Source organism: Balaenoptera ricei, chromosome 7, assembly GCF_028023285.1.
Source record: "Balaenoptera ricei isolate mBalRic1 chromosome 7, mBalRic1.hap2, whole genome shotgun sequence".
Taxonomy (NCBI): Eukaryota; Metazoa; Chordata; class Mammalia; order Artiodactyla; family Balaenopteridae; genus Balaenoptera; species Balaenoptera ricei.
The window spans coordinates 1,542,549-1,557,983 of NC_082645.1; the positions used below are offsets into that span (position 1 = coordinate 1,542,549).

General features: G+C 44.0%; 1 long non-coding RNA gene across 1 annotated transcript in view; it reads left to right on the forward strand.

Moving 5' to 3' along the window:
• LOC132368868 (uncharacterized) overlaps positions 1-3,310 on the forward strand; it is a 124,665-nt gene extending 121,355 nt beyond the window's left edge. The window contains exon 5 of the long non-coding RNA XR_009504169.1: positions 2,703-3,310. This is a non-coding gene — a long non-coding RNA (uncharacterized LOC132368868). The remainder of the gene's footprint in view (positions 1-2,702) is intronic.
• Positions 3,311-15,435: the final 12,125 nt, after the last annotated feature.

Consider the following 15,435-nt stretch of genomic DNA (forward strand, 5'->3'; position numbering starts at 1 on the left):
AATCATATCAAGCATCTTTCTGACCACAATGCTGTGAGATTAGAAATCAACTACAAGAAAGGAAAAAAACCCTGCAGGTCCTTTAGCATCTATTTATGTGTACTTTTGCACCTTGTCTACATTTCTGAGATGCTTAGACTTGCATAGTAACAGTAAAGCTGGAAACCATCTCTTCTTTGGCTAACCTTTGGCTATTGCCAGTGACTGAGTGACAGATCCTGTTATTAATGGATGTTGTCCTCTGGGGGAAAATCATGGGTCCATACACAACTGGGGCAGCTACCTGGGCACAGTGCAGTTTTCAAGCCACTCTATCTGTAATGCAAGAGAGATGATCCTCCCCCCATCCTGCCCCTGTTTTAAGCTGTTTTGTCAAACCTGGTGATGGTAGAAAGAATAATGGTCTCCCTAAAAATGTCCATGTCCTAATCCCCAAAACCTGTGAATAAGTTACTACATGGCAAACGGGACTTGGCAGATATCACTAAATTAAGGATATTGCAATAGTGAGTTACCCTGGATTGTCAAGGCAGGCCCAGTGTAATCTCAAAGGTCTTTGTTAAAAGGGAGGCAGGAGGGTCAGAGTTGGAGGAGAGGGCAATGTGAAGATGGAAGCAGGGAGAGAGAGAGTTCAAGATGCTATGCCACTGGCTTGAAGATGGAGGAAGGGGCCATGAATGCTGGTGGCTTGTAAAAGCTGGAAAAGGCAAGGAAACAGGTTCTCCCCTAGAATCTCCAGAAGGACCTCAGGCCAGGTGATACCTTGATTTTAGCCCAGTGAGAACCATCTTGGATTCCCGACCTCCAGAACTGTAAGAAAAGAAGTTTGTGTTGTTTTAAGCTGCCAGGTTGATGGTAATCTGTTATAGCAAGGATAGGAAACTGACGTGCTGGTCTTGAGAAAAGGAAGATCACCCATGGGCAGGCACTAATCTCCCAGGAATAGTGTGAACTGGAATCTTCAAAGTATTACACTATGAATGTACATGTGAAAGAAGGGAAATATTACTCTCTCTGGACCAACAGGGGAGTCAACCAAGGTAGCATCCTTGCAAAAGCACTGCTACTTGGCTGATAAGAACACACACTATTATCCTGGGAAGGGGGAACTTGTTTTTAAAGAAACACGTGTTTTCCCTTAGACAATAGATATGATATACGTGCACTGTAGTTAACTTGAAAAATATAGAAAAACAGAATGAAAATTATCCATAACTCAACTCAGAAAACCACTATTTTAGCATTTTTCTTCTAACAAGTTTTGCAGTTCTTAAGATTATAGAGTATAAGCAAGTTTGAATCCTTTTTTATTTAATATTGTAAGCATTCCCCACATCACTATAAATCCTCTGAAAATGTTGCCTTTAATGATGATGCCATACTCAACTAGTTTTCATATTCTAAATTGACTTAACTATTACTATGTTATTGAGCACTTAAGCTGTTAGGGGTTTCCAGTACAATGAATAACAGTGCAGTGAATATTTCTATGTAATAATCTTTGTCTGAATTTTGGATTATTTCCTTAAGATGAATATCCAGAGGTGCAATAACTGGTTTAGAGGCTGTGAATAATTTCAAGGTCTATGAAATTCATTGAAAAATTATTTTTCCATTAGGTGTGTACTGATTTCCTCTTACTAGTAGTTTATATTGGCTAAGAAGTATGCATACAGTAATCTTAGATCAGCAGCTTTCAAATATATTTTATTGGCTCACCCCGAGAAACACTGTGTATCATAACCCAACACACACACACACACACACACACACACACACACACAGAAACAAAGCTTTCTCTTTCCCCATAAGATGTACTACTACTATGATGTTATGTTTTCTGTTATCTTCTAATTTTTTTAATGCTGGTTTTGATTCATAAGGTGATTTCAGGGCCTGTGAATGGGCCATGACCCAGTTTGAAAAACATTGCTTTAGATCATGGTGGTGGATCCAGCTGAGTGTAATTCATATTTGCATCTAGGAGGATTATAGGAACTACGCCTTCTAAAAATATCTCAAACCTCAAGTTTCCTGCCATTTCAAGAAACATGCTTATGTGATGAAGTGATCATAGCACTAGATTAAAAACAATATCTGTATTGAACAGCTGACCAAGCTTTGAAAAACCTGAATTTAGCTCTGCCTCAAAACCTAAATGTCACCCGCATTAGTTCTACATTATAGATGTTTGTTAATTCACGAAATTCTCACAGGTACACACCTTGTGATTTCTATGCATTTAATAATGGAAGATGAAGTGGCAACAACAGATCCTTAAAATTTTGAATTCTGTGGGATTTTGATGTAAGTTGCACCTATGGTGCTATCAACACTTTTGTGTATCTGTGAGTTCTTCTAGCTAGGCTTTAAAAAAAGATTTCCATTTCCCAGCTAACATCTGGGGAAGGCGAATGAACAAGTAGTGGGCTTTTAAAAATAGAGAAAAGGACATAGCAGAAAGTAACCGTCTCTATTTTTAAACAGGTGTTAGATTAATTTTCTGGATTCAGGTCTAAGAGAAATTCCTTCTTGTGTGTTAAATGCTACCACGGTGATGAAATTTTTTAAAAGTCTACCAGCAAATATATCTAAAATATACTGTAGGCCATTCAGCTCTATATTTTATGAGAGATTTAAATGCCAAACATTTCATGAAACATATTGTATTTCTGATTGCTATTCTTTCTCTCTTTTTTCAGCTGGCAAGTAGATAGAGAGCCCTAGAAGAAAGACAACAATGATGAAACAGTTGAATGTTAAAGACGGTGAAAAAGTGCCTCAAAATTTTTCTTATCTTTTGTTTTTTATTCAGTTTTCCTTTAAAAAAGTCAAAGCACTTCACAGACATCGTCCTCATTAATTTTCACAGTCCTTTAGTGTCAGAAACAGACAAAACAATCTTATATCCACTGAATAGACAGAGTTAGGGGGAAAGAAGGGCTATGGCCAAAGGAACTGCCCAGATTCAGAAGTCTGGATAAAAAGCTGACATTTGTTATTCTAAATCACCATCTCACATGTGACCCTGCCTTCAATCACAAGTCCCTCAAGAGTTTGAGATCCTGAGACCAGAGTCTGTTTGTTAAACACTAAGAGGGCACCACTCGTATGCCAGGAGCTGTTCCAAATGCTTTCCAGATAAAACTCGGTTAGTATTCATATCAAGCCTATGAAGTGGGTGTGATTATTATTTCCATTTTCCGGAGGAGGAAGCTGAGGCACTGAGATATGAAGGACTTGCCCAAGTGGAACCCGGGTTTGAAGACTACACATCGGGCTCCATGGTCTTAACCATTGCACTCTGTTGCCTCCCCTACTGTAAAGTAAAAGAATCCTCAGCCTTTTCATTTGAAAGCCAACCTTCCCTAGGATCTTCTGTTGTCTGCTATTTTGGAGCATATTTTTTGACATGATGATTTTTGTTAGAGAAGGAATTCATAAACATGTGTGTTTGTGTGTTTGTGTGTGTGTGTGTGAGATATACACAGGTAAAGCAGAATAGAAGTTTACACACTACAACTCAGATGCAAAAAAAACCCAAGTAACCTTATATTCATGAACTGAGCCCATCCTGCTTGAGACCAATGCCCTTCTTGCTCATGCTGAGGAAGACACCTAAAATTTTTTTTTTAATTTAACTCAGTCTCTTCCAGTTTAAAATTGTCACCTGGGGGTAAATAGTGGATTCAAATTCACTTCCTGCCTCAGGGCTGTATCTCCCTCCTCCTTGGGCACTTGGGTGCAGGGGATGGGGGGGCTTTGGGTTTCCCCTGCCTTCCACGAGATGGCCCTCATCCTACAGGGTCACTGGGCCAACTGTACCCCTGATGCTGAGGAGTAGTGGGTCCCGGCTGGAATTCTGGGAATCACTGCTAAAGCCGAAGTTTCCTGATACAGCCTTTAGTCACGAGACCCTATGTTCTGTGACCTCCTCCTCCTGATTCCCAGCCTTCCTCTGGTCTACCAGTTTTCTTAGCATTCTCTCATCCACTACTGGTGCTTATGGGTCCTCCTCAAGCCTCCGCATGTGACATGTAGACTGGGGTCCACTGGGACCACTAACTCCTCTTGAATGAAGCTGCTCTATCACTCCTTACAGGCATCAATGCAGGGCCATTGCCCAATGTGGGACTTATTTGAATGCCCTGCGGTCTCCTCTGACATAAAACCCCAGTGTTCTCAGGTCTCTCAAAATGTAACAATGGGTTCCTTACACCCCTTCTGGAAGTTTCCACCCCACAAGACAAGCAAGACATTTGTATCTGACCTTTCACCCCCTCTCCCTTTCCTCTTTCAAATGTTTTGCCCTTATCCAAGTTCTTCCCTTCTCTATAATCCAAACTTTACTTCTTATTTAAAGGGAAAATTTCAGAATTTAGAAAATACCTTTGTCACTCAGTAAAACCCAGCTTTCAATATGATTGTCTTCACCGTGGCCTTCAAATCAGTTTGACAATTAAAGCTGAGCTATGATTTCTTTGACCCCAGTAGTGTTGCCTTCTCTCTGAAGCAAAGAACCATTGAAGAATTGTTGAAGCAACGGATGGAGAGTCGCCCAGCAACATGATTCCCCGGGAATGACAAGTAACATTCCTTGATTCAGGTACCAGTACTAGAGAATAATGAGACTTCAACTTAAAAATATTAATTATAGACTACTTATAGGAGTAGACTGATGTTATGGATAAATACACCTGAAAGGGCTCTTTTAAAAATTACACCGTGAACAACCGTCACAACCCTATCTCTTGCTTTTCTTTTTTTTTGGGGGGGGGGCTGCATCGGGTGTTTGTTGCGGCATGTGGGAGCTTCCTTGAGACGTGCGGGATCTTTCGTTGTGGTGCGCGGGATCTTTGTTACGGCGCGCCGTCTGCTCGCGTTTCTCTCTAGTTGTGGCACTCGGGCTCCAGGGCACGTGGGCTCTGTAGTTTGCAGCACGTGGGCTCTCTTGTTGAGCCATGTGAGCTCAGTAGTTGTGGCGCTCGGGCTTAGTTGCCCCGCGGCATGTGGGATCTTTGTTCCCCGACCAGGGATGGAACCTGCGTCCCCTGTGTTGAAAGGCGGAATCTTTACCGCTGGACCACCAGGGAAGTCCCCCTGTCTCTGTCTTTCTTCTCTACTGCAGTCTGTCCTCGACCTCCTCTAACAAAAATATATTTTGTTCCTTCTGTGTTTTAAATCCCTTGACTTTCTGTCACCTTCAGGATTGAGTTGTTTCTTCTGTGATCCGGGCTCAGCCCAAAGTCCAGCTTGCTCTGCTGCCATCCTTTCCCCGGTGCATCCTGTGTCCCGGCTGCCGAAAGCTGAATTCCCTGGAGCCCCTCCTCGGCCTCCTGCAGTCACAACAACACGTACTGCACATGCTGCCAGCTGACCTGAAGGCCTTTCATCCCTCTCCTCCACCCTGGCCACTTGTCCTTTAAGACCTAGCTCAAGTGGCGTCACCTCCAGGGAGCTTGTTTATAGCTTTGACATAAATTTTCTGAGTTTGATATGTCTCCTCTGAGCTACCTGAGGCCTCACTATTCTAGTATTTATCAAGTTTTTCTTTGTTTTTTGTTTTTATTGGCTGCGCCATGCACGTGGGATCTTAATTCCCTGACCAGGTATCGAACCTATGCCCTCGGCAGTGAAAGCGCAGAATCCTAACCACTAGACCACCAGGGAATTCCCTATCAAGTTGTGTTTTAATGGTCTGTTTATCTATTTCTTTCTACCACCGCCCTCCCACAGACAGACAGACAGACACACACACACACACACACACGAGATCATGAGTTCCGTAAGGGCCATAACTTGTGTTTTTATCTCTGTATGCTCAGAATCTAGCATGAGTGTCTGAAACACATTAGATGCTCAAAAATTCTTCATTACTGGGGAGAAGAAAGGAAGGGAGGAAGAGGGAATTGAGGGTACATCAAGGCTCAGGAGAAGTAAGCATTAAGCTCGAGGTTGTTCTACTTATTGGTGCAAACAAATTGGCTAGAATGAAAAACACTGAAGGCATCAGTTTTTGTTCCCCACTTGATTTACAACTCCTAACATGTTTTGTTTTGCCTTTGCTATTAACAAGACTATTCATAGCAGGACTGGGTCACAGTGACTGCCACAGTGCTTGGCACTTAACAAGAGCTCAATACCTATTGGTGAGTTGACTTGTCCAATGTTCCGTTTTGCCTTCCATGGCGCAGGCAACTAGGGATCTCCTGTCAATCTGTGGTTGAGCCCCCCAAAGGCCTGTGTGAATGTTCTCATTCCGTGCAGTACCCGTGCTCCTGAACAGTCGCCCCATCAAAATGGCCTCGTAAGGTAACATGGAAATCCAGGAGCCCCCAAATGTCCCAGTTTTCTCCATAATTGTCATTTCAAACTACCAGCTAGAGGGTCCCCATGACAAGCCTTTGACACAACAAGCTTTACCACCCCACTCCTCTCCTCCCCTTCCCAGGAAGATAGCACCTAAAATCACCAGAAGTAGTAGATAAAACTTCTTAACGAGCCCAGTAGAGGAAAAGGGACTAAGTCCCTATTAAACCTCACAGAAGCCATAACTTGGACCAAGACCTCTGCTCTTGGATTTTTCCAACTGTTTTTTTTTTCCAGGATGGCTTATACCTGCAACCATTACACACTTTAAATGCTGTATTGTATATAATCATGCTTAGTTTCACTGGATGTAACTAGTATTTTAGACTTTTCCAGTATGTAGGTAGGACATGAAGTTACATTTGCTTTTAATGCCCAAACTAAGATTGTTTGAGCCTTAGCCAGCTGTACTGTGAGATATCAGCAGCTCTTAGTTTCTATTTATTTCTGGAAGTTTCTAAAGGTGTGCCTCATGAGTGCTTAGAAATCTGTTTGTCCACTAGATGATCATGCAGCATCACCATGTTATTTCTCTTCCATTCACCACGTCTGTCCCTCATGTTCTGGCTCCCCCAGGACAAAATCCACTGCTCTCAAAACTTCCTAAAGGGGGACTTCCCCGGTGGTCCAGTGGGTAAGACTCCATGCTCCCAATGCAGGGGGGCCGGGTTCGATCCCTGGTCAGGGAACTAGATCCTGCATGCATGCCGTAACTAAGAAGTTCACATGCCTCGATGAAGATCCTGCATGCCACAACTAAGACCCGGCACAGCCAAAATAAATTAAATAATAAATAAATATAAAAAGAAAACTTTCTAAAGGAACCTCACTGTGTATTGCCATTGAGGATGGTGCCCTGTTGAAAACTAACCTCAGGGATGGTTTGGGGAGATTTCAGTGGACCTCCACAATCTTCTCATAATAAAAACAAGTCTCAGACCAAACTCTGCCACCCCTGCTGATACTTATTACAGGAACATTTATTAGCAAGCAGCAGGGACCAAAATGGTCCTAAAACCTCTTCTGTAATTTCAATGAAGTTCCAGCTCCCTGCCATTAAATTTGCCCTGATGACTCCAGCATTCCAGAGGCTGGATTCAGTTCAGGTTAGAGTGGGCTTTGGCAACCAGGAATCCTCAGAAACAATGGCTGGATACGGGACCATTTAGGAACAATCCTTCCTCAGGGTGCAAGATTCTTTCTTCCTGACTATAAAGAGTGGGAAATGTCTCTAAAATTTATGTCCAGCCTACATATCTTAAATATCATTTCTTTTACCAAATGAGAATGCATTTCTAAGCATGAATCATGTTAGTCAACAAGTTGCTAATTTCATCATTGAAAAGCAATTTCTGGACTTCCCTGGTGGTGTAGTGGTTAAGAGTCCACCTGCCAATGCAGGGGACACGGGTTCGAGCCCTGGTCCGGGAAGATCCAACATGCTGTGGAGCAACTAAGCCCGTGCGCCACAACTACTGAGGCTGCGCTCTAGAGCCCACAAGCCACAACTACGGAAGCCCACTGCGCTCTAGAGCCCGCGAGCCACAACTACTGAAGCCCGCGCACCTAGAGCCCGTGCTCCGCAACAAGAGAAGCCACCGCAATGAGAAGCCCGCGCACCGCAACAAAGAGTAGCCCCCGCTCGCCACAACTAGAGAAAGCCTGCACGCAGCAATGAAGACCCAATGCAGCCAAAAAAAAAAAAAAAAAAAAAGTTATAAAAAAAAAAAAGCAATTTCTGACATTCACTGTTCCAGTTAGCAAAGCACTGAAGGAAAGACTGATATCAGAAACACTGTTATGGCTCTTTTGATGTAAGGCCAACTGATCACCCCTGGAACACATATTCTTACTTTGGACAACTGACATACTTAGAGATGATGCTTGAACTAACTAGCACACGTAATCACACCTGGTCAGTGATGAAATATTTAAAGCAATTTTCAGACACAGTGGTATGCTCCTGAAGGTTTCAAGAACATCTGTTCCAAGTAGCTCTCTCCTGCTATTGCTGAAGTCCACTTCCTGGACTTCTAGAGCAGTTGTGGGCAAAATATGGACATAGATCCTCTTATCTGCTTCATGACCTCTATGCCACACTTTGTTACCGGCCTTGAAACAGTATTGCCCGTAAGACTACCACTAGCCCTTATGGTACCTTTGTGCAGATTAGAAAAAATGCACCCCTTCCTTCAGGTAGATGCAGCCTGTGCCAGGAGTGGGTTGGATTTTTGTGTCCACTCACCCCGTTGGCCAGGTGCTCTTGTGCATGGTAGAAAAAAGGCCTTGACTCTCCAAGTATAGACTTCCATTAAACCTCTCACAAAAAAAAGCTCCTTTAGCTTTTCCCTCATGTCCTTATCTTTTAAAATTGTCCAAGTGCATCTTCATTTTTAAAACACATACATACACACTTCCTAGTAAAATGTAGAAAAGTAACTACCCATCTCCGCAGGAACAAACAATCATTCAGGCACATGCTAGTCTCAGTTTATGGACAGCCAAGAAAGACTGTGCTTCTCCTCCTTCATGGTGCCCTCAATTTTCCCCAACCCATCACAAAACAATCTAGAAGATTCAGAGAAAGATGATTTAGCCTTGTGACTATTTATATGATTAAATTAGAACATTGAAAATTGACTTCAAGTCTTGTATCAGTTAGGACACTTCTGGTGGCAATGAGCAGAAAACCTCAAGTGGCTACAACTATAAGAAAAATGTATTACCTCACTTAGCAAGAAGTCTTGAGGTAGAACAGCTGCCATGGCTGAGTAGTCCATTGGCTCAAACAATGTTGTCAAAACCGCAGATTCTTTCCATCTTTCCACTTTGTGGTCCTCATTATATCAGCTTAGCTCCCTCCCTGTCACAAAGTGGCTGCCATGGTTCCAGGCTTCACACACAGACATGACAATGTCTGGCAGAATGAGAGGAGCTTTTTGTTTAATGTTCTTTTTTGTTTAATTAGTGGGAAAAGGGAATTCCCTGGCGGTCCAGTAGTTAGGGCTCCACACTCTCACTGCTGAGGGCCTAGGTTCAATCCCTGGTGAGGGAACTAAGATCCCACAAGTCCGCAGTGTGGCCAAAAAAAAAAAAAAAAAGATAAAATTTAATTAGTGGGAAAACTTTTCCCAGAATCCCCTCTTCCCCCAGCACATTTCCCTTCCATCTCTTTGCCAGATCTGTGTTACAAGCTCACACCCAAACCAATGACCAGCATGGCAATGGGACCACTGGGATTGGCCTTGGACACAACCGGTATTCACCCCTGGAGCTGAGATCAGGAGGAATGAAGGGCTTTTGTGGAGGTGCACAAGTGTGAGAGACACATGTTCTAGGATGTGAATAAGGTTCTGGGCAGCTGGTAGGGGGCAGACATAGGAGGGACGCAGGGCATAGCAGGCCATGTTGAGGAGTTGGCCTTTATCCCACCTGTCACATTGTATTTAATACTCATTTGTAGAAATTATCTTGAAACTAGAAGCTCTGACTTTAAGTTGAAATTGCTTTTATATTCCCTACTGCTCTCCACTGTGTATCTTCTAACGACACCTAGGTGGAAAAGGATGAGATGGCTTATCTCCTGCCTCCCATTTCCTCTGGGAGGACTCTGAAATGACAGTGAGATTACCTGATGAAGCCATTCATAATAGTGGGGCTCAGGCATTCCTCTCGGGACCCACACACGTGATTCTTCTGGAGGCCTCAGCGGTTCTCACCCTTCGAGACCCCTCAGACCCCGGGACAGGAACAACTTTTCAATACCCAGGCTGGCCACACTCCTCCTTCCTCACTGACTGGTGCTGTTGAGGCAACTTGGGAGAGCGGCTACACTTCCCTCCGAAGAGAGTTACTCACATTTTCCCAAATGAACTTCTTCCCCTAGGTCATTTTCATTTTGAGCCCTCTTCAGGCCCTGAACTGTGACTTTCAGTCTTAGCACTTCACCTCACATCTATTTTAGTTATCAACTGCAAATGTCAAGGTAATGACTTGTGATTCCCTCTCTAGAGCACTATTGAAGATGCTAAAGGAGAAGTGTATCGCCAGATGACCTTCTGAGGTCTCCAGAAGGAGCATGCAGAGAGGGAATCCACGTCAACAAGGCTGGTCTCCATGAACAGGAGCAGGAAATAACATTTGCTGTGACCTACTATGGACCAGGGGATCTGCAGACATTTTATTTAGTCTTGCCCCACAGACTTGACAGGTGGGTATTATCATCCCCATTTTGCAGGTGTGAAAACCAAGTCTGGGATTAAGTAACTTGATCAAGGTGGGATTTGAGCCCAGGTGTGCTGCCTCTAAAATCTGTGGTTTGGGGACTTCCCTGGTGGTGCAGTGGTTAAGAATCCACCTGCCAATGCAGGGGACACGGGTTCGAGCCCTGGTCTGGGAAGATCCCACATGCCGTGGAGCAACTAAGCCTGTGCACCACAACTACTGAGCCTGTGCTCTAGAGCCCACGAGCCGCAACTGCTCTCCTAGAGCCCGTGCTCCGCAACAAGATGAAGCTACCGCAATGAGAAGCCCGCGTGCCGCAATGAAGAGTAGCCCCCGCTCACTGCAACTAGAGAAAGCCCAGCCCTCCCGCAGCAATGAAGACCCAACGCAGCCAAAAATAAATACATAAATTTATATATATATATAAAAGTAGGATTACTTGGTCAAAAAGCAAGAATAGGACTTCCCTGGTGGTCCAGTGGTTAAGACTCCACCCTACCAATGTAGGGGGCACGGGTTTGATCCCTGGTCGGGGAACTAAGATCCCATATGCCACACAGCGTGGAAAAAGAAAAAAAGAGAATATTTTAAAAAAAATCTATGCTTTTATCAGCACATCATGTCAGGCTCTGGCAGGGGTGCGTGAGGCTGTGTCTTACGGGCATTGTTGTAAGAGGTGACTGATCGCCATGGTGATAAAAATCCTGACTCTGGGGCCCCTATGGTCATGTCACGGTTTCCCCTTGTCCTGGTGGGAGCAGCTGGAAGGGTGGGGCGTGGAGTGGGGAAGGTGTGTGTGCGGGAGCAGGAGAGGGGCCAGATTTTGCCCCTCACCCTGTACTCCCTTCACAAATCAGTATTTATAGAGCAGCTGCTCTTTCTTTGGCCTCAGTTTGCAAGAAATTCAGGCAAAATGCAGGCAGGTCACTGGTTCTGAGCCTTAGTACTAGGTCAGGAATAGAAAGATGACAGTTCCTCTCTGAATGAGATGTTCTGGGAGCTGAAAAGAAAAAATGAATTCCCAAGGGTTTTCTCTCTCCACTGTGAAACCGCTGCTGAATACCCTTTCCTGAACCTCACAGTTGTGTAAGGAAGTAAATTTCCTGCTGCCGCAGAACGAGCCTCTCACTTACCCAACTACGGGTGGAAGCTCCATGGTGGTGAGGCCTGTTATACACAAGACAGTCACACCAGCCAAGCACCCATTTATGTGTTTATCCACCAGGTGCCACAGGTACACGTCAGAAAGCCAGGCTCCTCATCTGCTCAGCAGATGGCAGAGCCGAGTGGCCGCACAGCCCAAGGGGAGGCGCTGACCATACTTGTGCAAAACGAGGCATCTTGGGCAGAAAGCCTGCCTTGGAGAGAGTGATGATATTTTCATGGATGGATATTCACCAGGTGAGTCTCTCAAGGGGCCCCGCATTTCCCTTCTCATATTTTTTTTTATAAAAAGGCAAAACCAACTAATACTTTTTGGGCTTTGTGTGACATACAAAATATATACATTAGCAAGAGTCTGAAAGGAAATATATCAAATGGCTAAAAGCGATTATGCTTAATGAGATTATAGGTCATTTACATTTTTGGTGTTTATTATCTGGTGTCTGGTCTCTAAATTGAACATGAAATACTTCCCTACTAAAAAAAGAAAAATAGAAATTAACTGCTCTCTAAACGAAACAAAGGATAAGGAATACAGCTAGTTCTCCACCTCAAATCTTCAATGTACAAAGGCAGGACCAAGATCTGGATCCAAACCTTGCCTTTGCCAACGGGTGACCCATTGTTCAATCTCACGTTTTTAAATGCCATTTCTCTGACTCCCAATTTTTATCTCTAGCCCTCTTTCCTGAAGTCAAGATTTGGATTTACAATGCCCATTTGGCAGCTCTACTGGATGTCTCAAAATTAACATTTTATGAACATTTATTAACACTAACATAGAATCTCAAAATTAACATTTCCCAAAATGAACTAATTATCGCCCCCAAATCCACTTCTCTCTTGAACCTCTTTCTCCAGTGATGGCAGTTCCATCTTTCCAACTGCTCAGACCAAAACCCTTAGGGTCGTTCTTGACTTATCAGTTTCTCTCGCATCCTACAATCTGTAGCTCTGGCTGTATGTCATATCCTGTCAAATCATAAAATCAAATTACTCCTCTTCACCTCCACTGCTAGTACCGTGAACCACGTTATCACTTTCTACCGTGATTACCGCGATAACCTCCTGACTTCCTCCCTTGCATTTGAACAGAATTTTAGGAAGGCAGATCTTGTTAGCCTCTGCTCAGATTCCTCCAGAGGCTCTGTCTCACTCCAAGGAAAAGACCTCCTCCCAACTCTCTCTGGCCTTTTTCCCTACCATCTCTCTTACCCTCCGCCAGCCCCACTTGTCACCTTCTGCCCTGTGAATGCATCAGATGCACTCCAGCCTCAAGGCCTTTGCACTTGCTGTCCCCTCTACCTGGAATGCTCTTCCCCCCAGGTGTCTTCACAGCTGCTCCCTTTCTTCCTCCAGACCAGTGTCCCCTTCCCAGTGAGGGCTTCCTGGCTCTAAATCCCTTCACTCAGCCTCAACTCACGAGCTTTGCCTCCTTTCCTGCTCTGTACCTCTCCATAGAACTAATCACCATCTAACATGATTTATTTTATTTGTGTTTTCGTTTATTGCCTCCCTCCCCCTGTAATAGGGGCGGGGCAGGCGCGAGCTGTAGCAGCTCCGCTCAGCCATTGGTCGGTGCTGCAGTGGCCCCGCCCCCTTCCGCTCTTCTGTATAAAAGGAGCCCGGAATTCGGACTGAGGGAAGATGGTTTTTTTGAGACGCTAGTGTGTTTTCTCGGTCTGCTAGCTTTCCGATTAAAAGCGTTATTCCTTGTTGCAACAGCTTGTCTCCCAATTTACGGGCCTGTCATGCAGTGAGCAGAATGAGCTTGGGCTCTGTAACGCCCGCAGCTGGAATAGGAACTCTATGAGGCAAGGGCTGTGTGGCTGCTGTCCTGGTGTGTCCTCAGTGCCCGGGGTAGAAGAGGCACCAGCTCAGTGGTACCTTTTGGGGCAGGCAGAGTAGTGGCCCCCGAAGATGTCTGAGTCCTACTCTCCATTCCTTTATTATAAAATATGCTCATATTCGCTCATACTTTTTTCTAGTACTTTTATAGTTTTTCTCTTTAACGTTTATCTAGAGTCACCTGGAATTTATTAGGTGTAGGGATCGAATGAGGGATTCAGTTCTTTTTTCTCCCAAGCTGGCAACCCAGTTGTTCCAATACTGTTTACTGAAGGACTTGTTCTTCCCCACTGGTTTGAAGGGACACCTTTATCCCATAAAAATTTTCCACAAGCATTTGTGTCTATTTCTGGGCTCTTTTGTGTTGAATTGATCTGCCTGTCTATTCACGGGTTACTCTCCAGCTGAGTCTATTAATTATTGTAGTTTGGACAGTGCATTTGAATACCTGCTAGGGTTTGTCTCCTCTCATTTCTTTTCCTTTTCAGAAAATTTTTGGTTATTCTAGTATGTTTATTTTTCCATATGAACTTTAGAATCAGCTTGTGAGATTCCAAAAAAAGACCCTGTGGAATTTTCATTGGGAGAACAATCTATTTATAGATTAATTTATGGTGCACTAACATATTTACAATGTCTAATATCTGTAAAAATTAGTTCAAAAGCTATTTTAATATAGAAGTAATTCATGCTCATTGTAAAAAGTTCTGGCAATTCTGTAATGTAGAAAGTATGGAAGTTCCATTTCTCCTCCTCTAGTCCTTCCCCTGGAGGTAACCATTATTAATAATTAGAGGCTCATCCTACATGGTATTTCTTAATATGTACTTTTGTGATCATGTATACATACATACATTTTAATATATGTATATTTTGTTATGTAGCTATATCTAATTTCCTATCACACATACTGTTTCAAACCCACTTTTTTCATCAATTATGTATCATGAATATATCGATTATATACCGTGTTAATACATGCAGATCTTATTCTTTTTTTTTTTTTTTAAATTTTATTTATTTATTTATTTATGGCTGTGCTGGGTCTTCGTTTCTGTGCGAGGGCTTTCTCTAGTTGCGGCAAGTGGGGGCCACTCCTCATCGCGGTGCGCGGGCCTCTCACTATCGCGGCCTCTCTTGTTGCGGAGCACAGGCTCCAGACGCGCAGGCTCAGCAATTGTGGCTCACGGGCCTAGTCGCTCCGCCGCATGTGGGATCTTCCCAGACCAGGGCTCGAACCCGTGTCCCCTGCATTGGCAGGCAGATTCTCAACCACTGCGCCACGAGGGAAGCCCTATCTTATTCTTTTAAGGGTCACATCATGGGCCACTATGCAGTGGGACAAGGTTACCAAAATTAATTTACTCATTTTCCCCCGTTGACGAATATTTGCATGTTTCCAGCTTTTTTAAAATTATTTTTTTATTTTTAAATATTTATTTATTTATTTTTGGCTGCGTTGGGTCTTCATTGCTGCACGCGGGCTTTTCTCTAGTTGCGGCGAGCGGGGGGCTACTCTTCATTGCGGTGCGTGGGCTTCTCATTGCGGTGGCTTCTCTTGTTGCGGAGCACGGGCTCTAGGCACACGGGCTTCAGTAGTTGTGGCTCGCGAGCTCTAGAGCACAGGCTCAGTAGTTGTGGCACACAGGCTTAATTGCTCTGCGGCATGTGGGATCATCCCAGACCAGGGCTCGAACCCGTGTCCCCTGCATTGGCAGGTGGATTCTTAACCACTGCGCCACCAGGGAAGCCCTCCAGCTTTTATTAATTACAAATAATACTGCAGTGAACAGCTGTGAGCATTATCTTTGCACCTTTGTGCTGGTATTT